Consider the following 14,170-nt stretch of genomic DNA (forward strand, 5'->3'; position numbering starts at 1 on the left):
TCTCCCCAGCTGAAAGGAGCTCTAGGCACTAGAACCTGTAGCATTCTCCCCAGCTGAAAGGAGCTCTAGGCACTAGGACCTGTAGCATTCTCCCCAGCTGAAAGGAACTCTAGGCACTAGGACCTGTAGCATTCTGCCCAGCTGAAAGGAGCTCCAGGCACGAGGACCTGTAGCATTCTCCCCAGCTGAAAGGGGCTCCAGGCACTAGGACCTGTAGCATTCACCCCAGTTGAAAGGAGCTCCAGGCACTAGGACCTGTAGCATTCTCCCCAGCTGAAAGGAGCTCCAGGCACTAGGACCTGTAGCATTCTCCCCAGCTGAAAGGAGCTCCAGGCACTAGGACCTGTAGCATTCTCCCCAGCTGAAAGGAGCTCCAGGCACTAGGACCTGTAGCATTCTGCCCAGCTGAAAGGAGCTCCAGGCACTAGGACCTGTACATTCTGCCCAGCTGAAAGGAGCTCCAGGCACTAGGACCTGTAGCATTCTGCCCAGCTGAAAGGAGCTCCAGGCACTAGGACCTGTAGCATTCTGCCCAGCTGAAAGGAGCTCCAGGCACTAGGACCTGTAGCATTCTCCCCAGCTGAAAAAAGCTCCAGGCACTAGGACCTGTAGCATTCTCCCAAGCTGAAAGGAGCTCCAGGCACTAGGACCTGTAGCATTCTGCCCAGCTGAAAGGAGCTCTAGGACTCCACTGACTTTTCAGAACAATCGATTTTCAAACAAGTGCAAGAGCCTGAGTGGATTGTCTTCCCTCAATGAGAAGGAGACCTGACTCATGAAGATAAACCTGTGGAATAACTCACACACTGGAATATAGCTTAGTATTGGTTGCGACATCCATTTGTGAAGAGGGGAGAGGAGCCGTTGCAGAGGTAGGAGACTTTACACTCTTAAGTTCACCCACTCTGCTGTTGTTTTGTGAAGCCACATTGGGAAACATACTTACTCATCCCTTGTGTCAAAAGAAAGGGTAGGAAATTATATGACTAAGCTTTATGTACTGTATAGAAAAACAACATTGCTGAACAGAAGAGTATACTGTTGAACTCTTTAAAATATTGATATAGTTCTTGTAATTAGTCAAATACCTTCTTCGCCAACTGTGTACTAAAGGCTCTAAATTCATTCCATATCAACTTATGACATTTATTATGGTACTTGCTTGCAAGCTTTAACATTCCATCTCAGTGGTCTGGTCTCTCTGAAGTGACTGGTTGAGGATACCATTAAAAAAATGTTATGTTTAAATACATGTTTTCCACCTAGCCACTCCGGCATTTCAATCCCAAACTGGCTTTGACCAGGGTGCCTGGTTGAGGGCTCAGTAGACAGGAGGTAGAGATGGAAGCCCGTGGTTGAATGGGCAGCTTCCATCTGATCTGTTTCCTCAGGGAGAGTATTAGCTCATAGCCTAGCCTCAGGTTACCTCTCTCTCTCTCTCTCTCTCTCCTCTCTCTCTCTCTCTCTCTTCTCTCTCTCTCTCTCAATTCAATTCAATTCAATTCAAGGGCTTTATTGGCATGGGAAACATGTGTTAACATTGCCAAAGATAGTGAGGTAGATAATATATAAAGTGAAATAAACAATAAAAATCACACATACAGAAGTTTCAAAACAATAAAGACATTACAAATGTCATATTATATATATATATACAGTGTTTTAACAATGTACAAATGGTAAAGGACACAAGATAAAATAAATAAGCATAGATATGGGTTGTATTTAGAATGGTGCGTGTTCTTCACTGGTTGCCCTTTTCTCGTGGCAACAGGTCACAAATCTTGCTGCTTTGATGGCACACTGTGGAATTTCACCCAGTAGATATGGGAGTTTTTCTCCCCTCTTTCTCTCTCTCTCTCTCTCCACACAAAATTCCATAATAGCAATTTTTTTCACATTTACATATAACAATTTAAAAAAAAAACATCTTATATATGTAAGTATACAGACCCTTTACTATGAGACGCGAAATAGAGCTCAGGTGCATCCTGTTTCCATTGATCATCCTTGAGATGTTTCTACAACTTGGAGTCCACCTGTTATAAATTCAATTGATTGGACATGATTTGGAAAGGCACACATCTGCCTCTAAGGTCCCACAGTTGACAGTAAATGTCAGAGCAAAAAAACAAGCCATGAGGTTGAAGGAATTGTCCGTAATTTGGGAGAACATTCCAGAAAGACAATCATCTCTGCAGCGATCCACAAATCAAGTCTTTATGGTAGAGTGGCCAGACGGAAGCCACTCCTCAGTAAAAGGCACATGACAGCCTGCTTGGAGTTTGCCAAAAGGCACCTAAAGGACTTTGACCATGAGAAACAAGATCTGATCTGGTCTGATGAAACCAAGATTGAAGTCTTTGGCCTGAATGCCAAGCTTCACGTCTGGAGGAAACCTGGCACCATCCTTATGGTGAAGCATGGTGGTGGCAGCATCATGCTGTGGGGATGTTTTTCAGCGTCAGGGACTGGGAGACTAGTCAGGATCGAGGGAAAGATTAACGGAGCAAAGTACAGAGAGATCCTTGATGAAACCTGCTCCATAGCGCTCAGGATCTGCAGAGAAGAATGGGAGAAACTCCCCAAATACAGGTGTGCCAAGCTTGTAGCATCATACCCAAGAAGACTCAAGGCAGTAATCGCTGACAAAGGTGCTTCAACAAAGTACTGAGTAAAGAGTAATTATGTAAATGTGATAATTCCCCCCAAAATATTGTATACATTTGCAAAAATGCTTTGTCATTATGGGGTATTGTGTGATGATTGAGGGGAAAAAAATGTAATCCAAGGCTGTAACATAACAAAATGTGGAAAAAGTCAAAGGGTCTGAATACTTTCCGAATGCACTGTATATACACACACAATAGTCGAGTAACCGCTCTAACAATGCAAATACATGTCCTCAAAGATGGAAGGCAAGCGGGAGGAGAAATCAGGTGTGACCATTTAATGAGAGCAGTTAAGTGAACAATCTAAGTTGGCACCTATTGCCCTGGAGACAGCTCTGCAGAATGGTCACTAGCTGTCACAGCCGCAAAGTCATAAAATCTGATTTAAACCTAACCTTAACCATGCTGCTAACCATCATGCCTAACCCTAACCACGCTGCTGTCATGACGTTGGCCTCTTTGGGTATAGCAAGCCCATCCCTGCCTCCCCCTTTCCTTCTTCAACTAGGTTGCTGTGGTCAGAGAGATGTCGTAAATTCCCGAGAATCTCCTCATGGACACACAGTATAGAGAGAGTAGTTTTTCATGGAGAACAAAGGAATTTCTTCCACCTCACAGAACTTGAGGTACGAACAAATTTCATGTTCCGGAGAAAGTATAAAAGATCGGTGAAGAATCCAGCTACAAACTAGTCCGTTTGTCACAACTTGGGGAAGCTCATGGGAGATGGTGCGGCCACATTACCATAACGCTGTTTATATAATAGCCTCAGGTATGAGGTTTACATCTAATTGTTGTATAAGATGAATGAGTGAGTATGATACTGTTTGTATAATTGTGTAATATGACTTTGGACTGTTTAATGAAGAAAAATACAATTCTCTTTTGATTTGAACTAAATCAGAGGACCGCCCCTGAGCCCAGTTAGGGTCAGGCCTCCTGGGACAGCCCCTTTTCTGCCATTCCGAATAAAACCCAACTTTGAGAAATTATCAGCAGACCGAGCTTACCTCAATTACGAGATGGCTAAAGGTTGCAGACCATGTTTTTCACCATTAGGAGGACAAAGGTTGTAGACCATTGCTGAATCTTTTAACCATACCACGTGGTTAAACTCTTAGACTATCGATACCGACAGAATAAGAACAAGTCTTTGACATTAATTACTAGTCTGCAGCTAGGAATTCGGTATCATTGAACGCGAAGAACGACAACCGCCGAAACATCCATACTATAACGAATGTCACTGAACAATCCCCTCTAACCACAACCGAGAGAGAGAGGGAGAGAGACGGACAATTCTACAAAAGAAATGAACTTTTCAACAGCGATTAAGACAGCACACTGAGCGTAAATATATATAATGATTGCAATTGTTCCCGAATGAGTGAGCGTTCATGTGCAAAGGATTAGCATTTCAATTGTTATCATTATCACTCTGTAGTGACTTCTTAGTCGACCCCCACTTCCCCTTTTGTCTAACAAGCCGCCATGCCGGTTTAGCCCACTAGGGCACATTCTCCTATCATTTCATGTAACCACATTTACCTTGTTTGTTTTTGCATTTCTGTGAATTACTTAGTTAGTAATAAATAAATTATTTAAGACAATTGATGTATGGATGACTCATAGTGAAGACTGGGTTCGTGCAGTTTGGAATGAGACTAACGTGAGGTAAAGTAAATAATTAATTAATTAGAAGACTAATTGATCAGATAAAATATCTGAAAAGTTATTTTAGGAAATTATAACTTTAATCTGAATATTTTTCCTTGGTGCCCCGACTTCCTAGTAATTACGGTTACATGATTAATCAGTCTAATCGCGTAATACTTAATTACAGAGAATCTTTGATAAAAAGTCTTCAAGTTAATGATAGCAAAGACACGACACTGCTAACCCTAATGCCTAACCCTAACCTTAATTTAAGAGCAAAAATTACATTTTTGTTTCCATAATTTTTACGATATAGCCAATTTTGACTTTGCAGCTGGCCCATCTAGCAGAAACCGCTCAGTTCTGCCTCCATGACAATAAACATCAACCTGCTTGAACAACAGTCACAACTCCGATATTAAGTTTAAAAAATAAATAAAAAATTGACGAAATGCCACGTGCATCCACATACAATCGCATTCATAACAACCTAACCATTACGAAACTTGCATTTGATCAAATAAGCCTGACGTGGCAAATTAGAAATTAAATTTTTTGACTCTCATTGAACTCCATGGTCTTATTTTGGTGGACAGATTTTGGGCAGAGTAAGCACTCTTGCTTTGCCTCTTCCTCTCTGGATACACTGAGGTATGTCCCCAAGGCCCATGTTCGCTCCCCTTCAAAGAGCTGTCAAGTTAGTCGTCTATGAGTGAGAGGGAGCCAAACTACAAATGGAATTTACCCTTCGCTAAGCCCCACCCCAGAATTTTGGCCAACCAATCGCAGCACTCCGATGGATAGCAACTATTGTCGAGTCCGAGACCTCAGACAAGGTCATGTCTCAGGGTTTCTATCCAAAAATAAATTGTTCAAATAGCAAAATAATTTAACATAACACCAGGGGTGAAACATGAAATACTGAACAGCCAACAACCTGTTAGTTTCCTGATAAAATATACACTTATGACTGCCTGATAAAATAAAGGTTAGGTCAAAATAAAAAGATCCAAAAGTGGTTATTAGCTTTGACTGCATGACAGTGCATTCAGAGCCATCCAGTGGATAGCCACACTACATACTTAATTAGAACAGGTAATGACAGTTCACCAAAACATACCTCAGAGTCTCTTGACTAGCAAGAGGCAGCCTGTGTTTCATTTCATTGTGAATTAAAAACGCAGTTTGAGATAAATCTGAGGGGCTTTCTCCTGTGTTTTGAAAGGGGAATTGTGCTTCCTTATTGGTGAAGACTGTGAGGCTGCAGGAAGCAAGAGAGCAGCTGCACTAAAATGTTCATCGCCACAGTACTCAAACTTCCTGGGAAACACTTGGGGCTTTTGCTAATGGCTTTAGGATACCAAGCAGTATAAATGTTTTGCTAATGATTTTGACCTCTTTCCACCTGGTGTTTACTGCATTCCAAATAAACAGAGATACATTTCTGGATATTTGTAATGCGTGGGCTTCAACTATGCAGCAGGCAACACACTTAATTTTACCAGAGCTAGAAGAACTGTGTGCAGTGCATCACACCAGAGATGCTTTACTTCGAATAATACTCATCATCATCTCTGCTAACACAGAACTTGTGCTAATAATGGAAAAATACTCCCTAACATTCCGCTCTTGGGGTCTGCACAAATCGTACTCCCAAATCTGACCTGCACAAACAAGTTCTTATGTGGCTTAAGCACAACCGTTTTCCAGACCAACTGCCATTCATCCACTCCTTTCTGAGTCTCTGATCCTGAGATATTGTGTGTGGTTTGTTCTTAGAGAAGGTGTTTTACAGTGCTTAACTCCACCTGACATGTCTCTCAGAGTTGGCAGTTTGAAGGGATGAAAACAGGTCCCTAGGGAAAGATAATCCTTCCCTGCCTGCCGGAGGGGTTTCATGGTTCAGACCAAAGCCCCTGGGCTTTTCTCTGGTTGATCCCCAGGATTACTAGTAGAAGAACAGACAGGAGAGTGCACAGGGGAGACGTATGTGGCCTTAGAGCAGCCCAACAAAAATGAAATTTGCATTCCTGGGACTGAGCATTGATTTTTCTAACCAATAATAAATATAAATTAACGACTGGATTTATGACATCCTAATGGTTTCCTTGAGTTGTAACTCTTTTAAGGAAACACCTTAACCTAATGCATACAAACAGGTACAGTGGTGTCTAAATGCTCTGTGATCCTTATTCCTAGAAAACAGACTGAAACCAGGAAGTAAAAATCCTAGAAAGCACAATGGAACCAGGAAGTGAAAATCCTAGAAAACACAATGTGTTATAGTGAAAACTGTATTATGTTATATTATACCTGTAAAATTCTTATCACAATATTTACATCCAGATACATATCTGCAATGAGATGACGTGTATTCTATTTCAGTTTGGTGATATTGTACATCTATCCTGTTATGATTTGCCTGAGATGTATTTGGAGATGTTATCTCTTGCTGCTGGTGAGTCCCTGATCCACCTCTACGCAGACGACACCATTCTGTATACTTCCGGCCCTTCTTTGGACACTGTGTTAACAACCCTCCAGGCAAGCTTCAATGCCATACAACTCTCCTTCCGTGGCCTCCAATTGCTCTTAAATACAAGTAAAACTAAATGCATGCTCTTCAACCGATCGCTACCTGCACCTACCAGCCTGTCCAACATCACTACTCTGGACGGCTCTGACTTAGAATACGTGGACAACTACAAATACTTAGGTGTCTGGTTAGACTGTAAACTCTCCTTCCAGACCCATATCAAACATCTCCAATCCAAAGTTAAATCTAGAATTGGCTTCCTATTTCGCAACAAAGCATCCTTCACTCATGCCAAACATACCCTTGTAAAACTGACCATCCTACCAGTCCTCGACTTTGGCGATGTCATTTACAAAATAGCCTCCAATAACCTACTCAACAAATTGGATGCAGTCTATCACAGTGCAATCCGTTTTATCACCAAAGCCCCATATACTACCCACCATTGCGACCTGTACGCTCTCGTTGGCTGGCCCTCGCTTCATACTCGTCGCCAAACCCACTGGCTCCATGTCATCTACAAGACCCTGCTAGGTAAAGTCCCCCTTATCTCAGCTCGCTGGTCACCATAGCATCTCCCACCTGTAGCACACGCTCCAGCAGGTATATCTCTCTAGTCACCCCCAAAACCAATTCTTTCTTTGGCCGCCTCTCCTTCCAGTTCTCTGCTGCCAATGACTGGAACGAACTACAAAAATCTCTGAAACTGGAAACACTTATCTCCCTCACTAGCTTTAAGCACCAACTGTCAGAGCAGCTCACAGATTACTGCACCTGTACATAGCCCACCTATAATTTAGCCCAAACAACTACCTCTTTCCCAACTGTATTTAATTTAAATGTATTTATTTATTTTGCTCCTTTGCACCCCATTATTTTTATTTCTACTTTGCACATTCTTCCATTGCAAAACTACCATTCCAGTGTTTTACTTGCTATATTGTATTTACTTTGCCACCATGGCCTTTTTTGCCTTTACCTCCCTTCTCACCTCATTTGCTCACATTGTATATAGACTTGTTTATACTGTATTATTGACTGTATGTTTGTTTTACTCCATGTGTAACTCTGTGTCGTTGTATCTGTTGAACTGCTTTGCTTTATCTTGGCCAGGTCGCAATTGTAAATGAGAACTTGTTCTCAACTTGCCTACCTGGTTAAATAAAGGTAAAATAAAAAATAAATAAAAATAAAATCTACAAGTTGAAACATAAGTAATTTATTGTTCTGAAGATGGCCTTAATGGTAGCCTGACATCTTTACTGCTCTTCTGTCATTCCTTATCTGGTATGCAGAGCTAAAGAGCTACACATCGACACAGAGCTACACATCGACACAGAGCTACATATCTACACAGCACTACACATCTATACAGAGCTACGCATCTATACAGAGCAACATATTTATAAAGAGATACACAGAGCTGCATTACTACACATCTATACATTGATACAGAGCTAAAGAGCTACACATCTATACAGAGCAACATATTTATACAGAGCTACACAGAGCTGCATTACTACACAGAGCTACATATCTATACATCGATACAGAGCTACACATCTATACAGAGCTACACATCTATACATCTATACAGAGCTACACATCTATACAGAGCTACACATCTATTCAGAACTACACATCTATATAGAGCTACACATCTATTCCAAGTTACACAGAGCTAAAGTGGGGCAAACAAGTATTTAGTCAGCCACCAGTTGTGCAAGTTCTGCCACTTAAAAAGATGAGAGAGGCCTGTAATTTTCATCATAGGTACACTTCAACTATGACAGACAAAATGAGAAAAAGAAATCCAGAAAATCACATTGTAGGATTTTTTTATGAATTTATTTGCAAATTATGGTGGAAAATAAGTATTTGGTCAATAACAAAAGTTTATCTCAATACATATACCCTTTGTTGGCAATGACAGAGGTCAAACGTTTTCTGTAAGTCTTCACAAGGTTTTCACACACTGTTGCTGGTATTTTGGCCCATTCCTCCATGCAGATCTCCTCTAGAGCAGTGATGTTTTGGGGCTGTTGCTGGGCAACACGGACGTTCAACTCCCTCCAAAGATTTTCTATGGGGTTGAGATCTGGAGACTGGCTAGGCCACTCCAGGACCTTGAAATGATTCTTACGAAGCCACTCCTTCGTTACCTGGGCGGTGTGTTTGGGATCATTGTCATGCTGAAAGACCCAGCCACGTTTCATCTTCAATGCCCTTGCTGATGGAAGGAGTTTTTCACTCAAAATCTCACAATACATGGCCCCATTCATTCTTTCCTTTACACAGATCTGTCGTCCTGGTCCCTTTGCAGAAAAACAGCCCCAAAGCATGATGTTTCCACCCCCATGCTTCACAGTAGGTATGGTGTTCTTTGGATGCAACTCAGCATTCTTTGTCCTCCAAACACGACGAGTTGAGTTTTTACCAAAAAGGTATATTTTGGTTTCATCTGACCATATTACATTCTCCCAATCTTCTTCTGGATCATCCAAATGCTCTCTAGCAAACTTCAGATGGGCCTGGACATGTACTGGCTTAAGCAGGGAGATACGTCTGGCACTGCAGGATTTGAGTCCCTGGCGGCGTAGTTTGTTACTGATGTAGGCTTTGTTACTTTGGTCCCAGCTCTCTGCAGGTCATTCACTAGGTCCCCCGTGTGGTTCTGGGATTTTTGCTCACCGTTCTTGTGATCATTTTAACCCCACAGGGTGAGATCTTGTGTGGAGCCCCAGATCGAGGGAGATTATCAGTGGTCTTGTATGTCTTCCATTTTCTAATAATTGCTCCCACAGTTGATTTCTTCAAATCAAGCTGCTTACCTATTGCAGATTCAGTCTTCCCAGCTTGGTGCAGGTCTACAATTTTGTTTCTGGTGTCCTTTGACAGCTCTTTGGTCTTGGCCATAGTGGAGTTTGGAGTGTGACTGTTTGAGGTTGTGGAAAGGTGTCTTTTATACTGATAACAAGTTCAAACCGGTGCCATTAATACAGGTAACGAGTGGAGGACAGAGGAGCCTCTTAAAGAAGAAGTTACAAGTCTGTGAGAGCCAGAAATCTTGCTTGTTTGTAGGTGACCAAATACTTATTTTCCACCATAATTTGCAAATAAATTCATAAAAAAATCCTACAATGTGATTTTCTGGATTTTTTTCTCTCATTTTGTCTGACATAGTTGAAGTGTACCTATGATGAAAATTACAGGCCTCTCTCATCTTTTTAAGTGGGAGAACTTGCACAATTGGTGGCTGACTAAATACTTTTTTGCCCCACTGTATATATGTATACAGAGCTACACATCTATACAGAGCTACACAACTATACAAAGCTACACATATATTCAGAGCTACACATCTATACAGAGCTACACAAAGCTACATATCTATACAGAGCTACCAAAAGCTACATATCTATACAGAGCTACATATCTATACGGAGCTACACTGAGCTACATATGTATACAGAGCTACACAGAACTACACATTGATAGAGCTACACATCAATACAGAGCTACATATCTATACAGAGCTGTATACATATGTATACAGAGCTACACAGAGCTACATATGTATACAGAGCTACACAGAGCTATATATGTATACAGAGCTACACATCTATACAGAACTACACATCTATACAGAACTACACATCTATACTAGAGGTCGGCCGATTAATCGGAATGGCCGATTAATTAGGGCCGATTTCAAGTTTTCATAACAATCGGACATTTTGGGTGCCGATTTGCCAATTTTTTTTTTTTTTACACCTTTATTTAATCTTTATTTAACTAGGAAAGTCAATAAAAAACACATTCTTATTTTCAATGACGGCCTAGGAACGGTCGGTTAACTGCCTTGGGCGGCAGGGTAGCCTAGTGGTTAGAGTGTTGGACTAGTAACCGGAAGGTTGCAAGTTCAAATCCCCGAGTTGACAAGGTACAAATCTGTCGTTCTGCCCTTGAACAGGCAGTTAACCCACTGTTCCTAGGCCGTCATTGAAAATAAGAATGTGTTCTTTAAACTGACTTGCCTAGTTAAATAAAGGTAAAATAAAAAATACAAAAATTGTTCAAGGGCAGGGGCTGGGGCCTGTTGCGCAAATGCAACCAAGGTAAGTTGCTAGCTAGCATTAAACTTATCTTATAAAAAACAACTAATGATTATGATTGATTAACGCGGTGGTTGATGATATTACTAGATATATTATCTAGCATGTCCTGTGTTGCATATAATCTGACTGAGCATACAAGCATATAAGTATCTGACTGTGGTAGGCAGAAGCAGGCGCGTAAACATTCATTCAAACAGCACTTTAGTGCGTTTTGCCAGCAGCGCTGGCTTGTGTCAATTATGTGTCAATTATTGCGCTGTTTATGACTTCAAATCTATCAACTCCCGAGATGAGGCTGGTGTGACCGACGTGAAATGGCTGGCTAGTTAGCACGCGCTAATAGCGTTTCAAACTTCACTCGCTCTGAACCTTGGGGTGGTTGTTTCCCTTGCTCTGCATGGGTAACGCTGCTTCGATGTGGTGGCTGTTGTCGTTGTGTTGCTGGTTCAAGCCCAGGGAGGAGCAAGGAGAGGGACGAAAGCTATACTGTTACGCTGGCAATACTAAAGTGCCTATAAGAACATCCAATAGTCAAAGGTTAATGAAATACAAATGGTATAGAGGGAAATAGTCCTATAATAACTACAACCTAAAACTTCTTACTTGGGAATATTGAAGACTCATGTTAAAAGGAACCACCAGATTTCATATGTTCTCATGTTCTGAGCAAGGAACTGAAACGTTAGCTTTCTTACATAGCACATATTGCACTTTTACTTTCTTCTCCGACACTTTGTTTTTGCATTATTTAAACCAAATTGAACATGTTTCATAATCTACTTGAGGATAAATGGATTTTATTGATGTATTATATTAAGTTAAAATAAGTGTTAATTCAGTATTGTTGTAATTGTCATTATTACAAATACATGTATTTATTTATTTTAATCGGTATCGGCTTTTTTGGTCCTCCAATTATCAGTATCGGTATCGGCGTTGAAAAATCATAATCGGTCGACCTCTAATCTATACAGAGCTACACATCTATACAGAGCTACACATCTAGACAGAGCTACACATCTAGACAGAGCTACACATCTAGACAGAGCTACACATCTAGACATATCTATACAGAGCTATGGTCCAGGGAGGGTTCTTCTCACACCCAGCTGTTTGACCTCACGGCCCTGGTTCATTTGCCAAACAATCTGTCCCACAGGTGGCTGGTGGCCTGGACTCCCAGACACAACATCTCCCCACTCATATGTTTCAGAACATGAGGCGTTTTTAATCAAAAGTGAATATAAGATCGTATTTATATAGCAAATTCACTCCTTATGGAGAGGTGATTCAATTGGATGTTTAACACCCGTAGAATAGTTCACAGATGGCAAATGTCACATTTGTTTAACTTTAGTTTAGGTTGAATTGAAGTCAGTGCTGCCGAACAAGAATGAACTGATTAAACCATATTATGAAAAACACATTTAATTTCACCCCTCAAAGACCACCTTCAAATAAAAATATCTATAGCACTGGAATGCCTGGCCACACTATAGCCTACTTTACACAGATCTTCTAGCAGAGTAAATCACTGGAATAACTTGTGTTATGACCCTGCATAGAGCCACTACGTGCAGTTATAGAAGCACCAACATTTGCAATTATGGAAATAAAAAAGAGAAAGACAGTCAAGAACAAGACAGGAAAGAGGTTTGTAGCAGGACCCAATATGTGTTGCATTTGGGTTGATGAGAGCCATAAACACATACTGTCTGTATTAGTTTGCTTTCACATATTATGTGCCAGAGCAGTTTAGCCCATTCCAATTTAACAGATAGTTCAAACAAGGCAGGATACCCAAGAAATAACCTGTTAGTTCACAAAAAAAATAGATCTACAAATGAATATACTTAGACATAAATAGATATAGTCATACATATACAGGTAACAACCAAAATAAAGGAAACACGAGTAAATGAGCGATACAAGGTATATTGAAAGCAGGTACTTCCACACAGGTGTGGTTACCGAGTTAAGTAATTAACACCATCATGCTTAGCGTCATGTATAAAAATGCCCAGTGGACAGTTATTTTGGCTACCATGTTTAGAAGTAGAGATCTCAGTGACTTTGAAAGAGGGGTCTCAAATGAGCATAACACGGAACCCAAACCGGCTGCTATTTAGCTAGCTTGCTGTTGCTAGCTAATTTGTCCTGGGATATAAACATTGAGTTGTTATTTTACCTGAAATGCACAAGGACCTCTACTCTGACAATTAATCCACACATAAAACGGCCAACCGAATTGTTTCTAGTCATCTCTCCTCCTTCCAGGCCTTTTCATTTTTTTTTACTTATATGGTGATCGCATCTAAACTTTCATTGTATTACCACGACAACCGGCAACAAAGTTCGTCTTTCAATCACCCACATGGGTATAACCAATGAGGAGATGACTTTCAGCGCGATCTGCGTCAGAAATAGGAACGGCTTCTATTTTAGCCCTTGGTGCCGTAGACACTCGTTGGCGCGCGCGCGAGCAGTGTGGGTGCACTAATTGAATAACACGCGGCATGTCCGGTCTGGTCAGCATGTAAGGGGTTTAAAGGCTGTGTGTATGTGTGCCTCAGTCATCAGATCTCAATCCAATTGGGAGATTCTGGAGCAGTGCCTGAGACAGCGTTTTCCACCACTGTCAACGAAACCAAAAAAATATGGAATTTATCGCATCCATCCAATATAGTTCAAGACAATTGTAGAATCTATGCCAAGGCGCATTGAAGCTGTTTTGGTGACCCATGGTGGCACAACGCCCTATTAAAAAACATTTTATGTTGGGTTTTCCTTTATTTTGGCAGTTACCAATAGGTCTACTGTGCAATTTGTGTAGACCACATTTTTGAAATCCTCATGGAAGAAATAACATTGGATTGTAACAGTACAATAACATTGGACAAGTTAATAGGCAAAATGGAGGTCAGCCAGGGGATAAACACAGTCCAACTTTCCACTTCAAATGGAAGTGGACAGATGATATAACTCATTGGATAATATCACTCTAAATGGTTTTGCCCCTTGAGGTAATGCAGAGTGATTTGAGGATTAGACTATGTACCTAACCTCTACACTCTCTCCTGGACTGGCTATGACCTGTAAAATTGAAAATCTAGTGTTTTTATAGGCGATAAGACACACTTGATGGAATAGCTCATTTAATAACGATCAACAAAGGGTAGATGGGAAAG

General features: G+C 41.0%; 1 protein-coding gene across 1 annotated transcript in view; it reads left to right on the forward strand.

Moving 5' to 3' along the window:
* Nucleotides 1-608: 608 nt before the first annotated feature.
* LOC112221249 (nerve growth factor-like) overlaps nucleotides 609-14,170 on the forward strand; it is a 35,223-nt gene continuing 21,661 nt past the window's right edge. Inside the window, exon 1 of the mRNA XM_042330805.1 lies at nucleotides 609-872. The gene's annotated coding sequence lies outside the window, so the exon portion shown is untranslated. The remainder of the gene's footprint in view (nucleotides 873-14,170) is intronic.

This window comes from Oncorhynchus tshawytscha, linkage group LG02 (assembly GCF_018296145.1).
Source record: "Oncorhynchus tshawytscha isolate Ot180627B linkage group LG02, Otsh_v2.0, whole genome shotgun sequence".
Taxonomy (NCBI): Eukaryota; Metazoa; Chordata; class Actinopteri; order Salmoniformes; family Salmonidae; genus Oncorhynchus; species Oncorhynchus tshawytscha.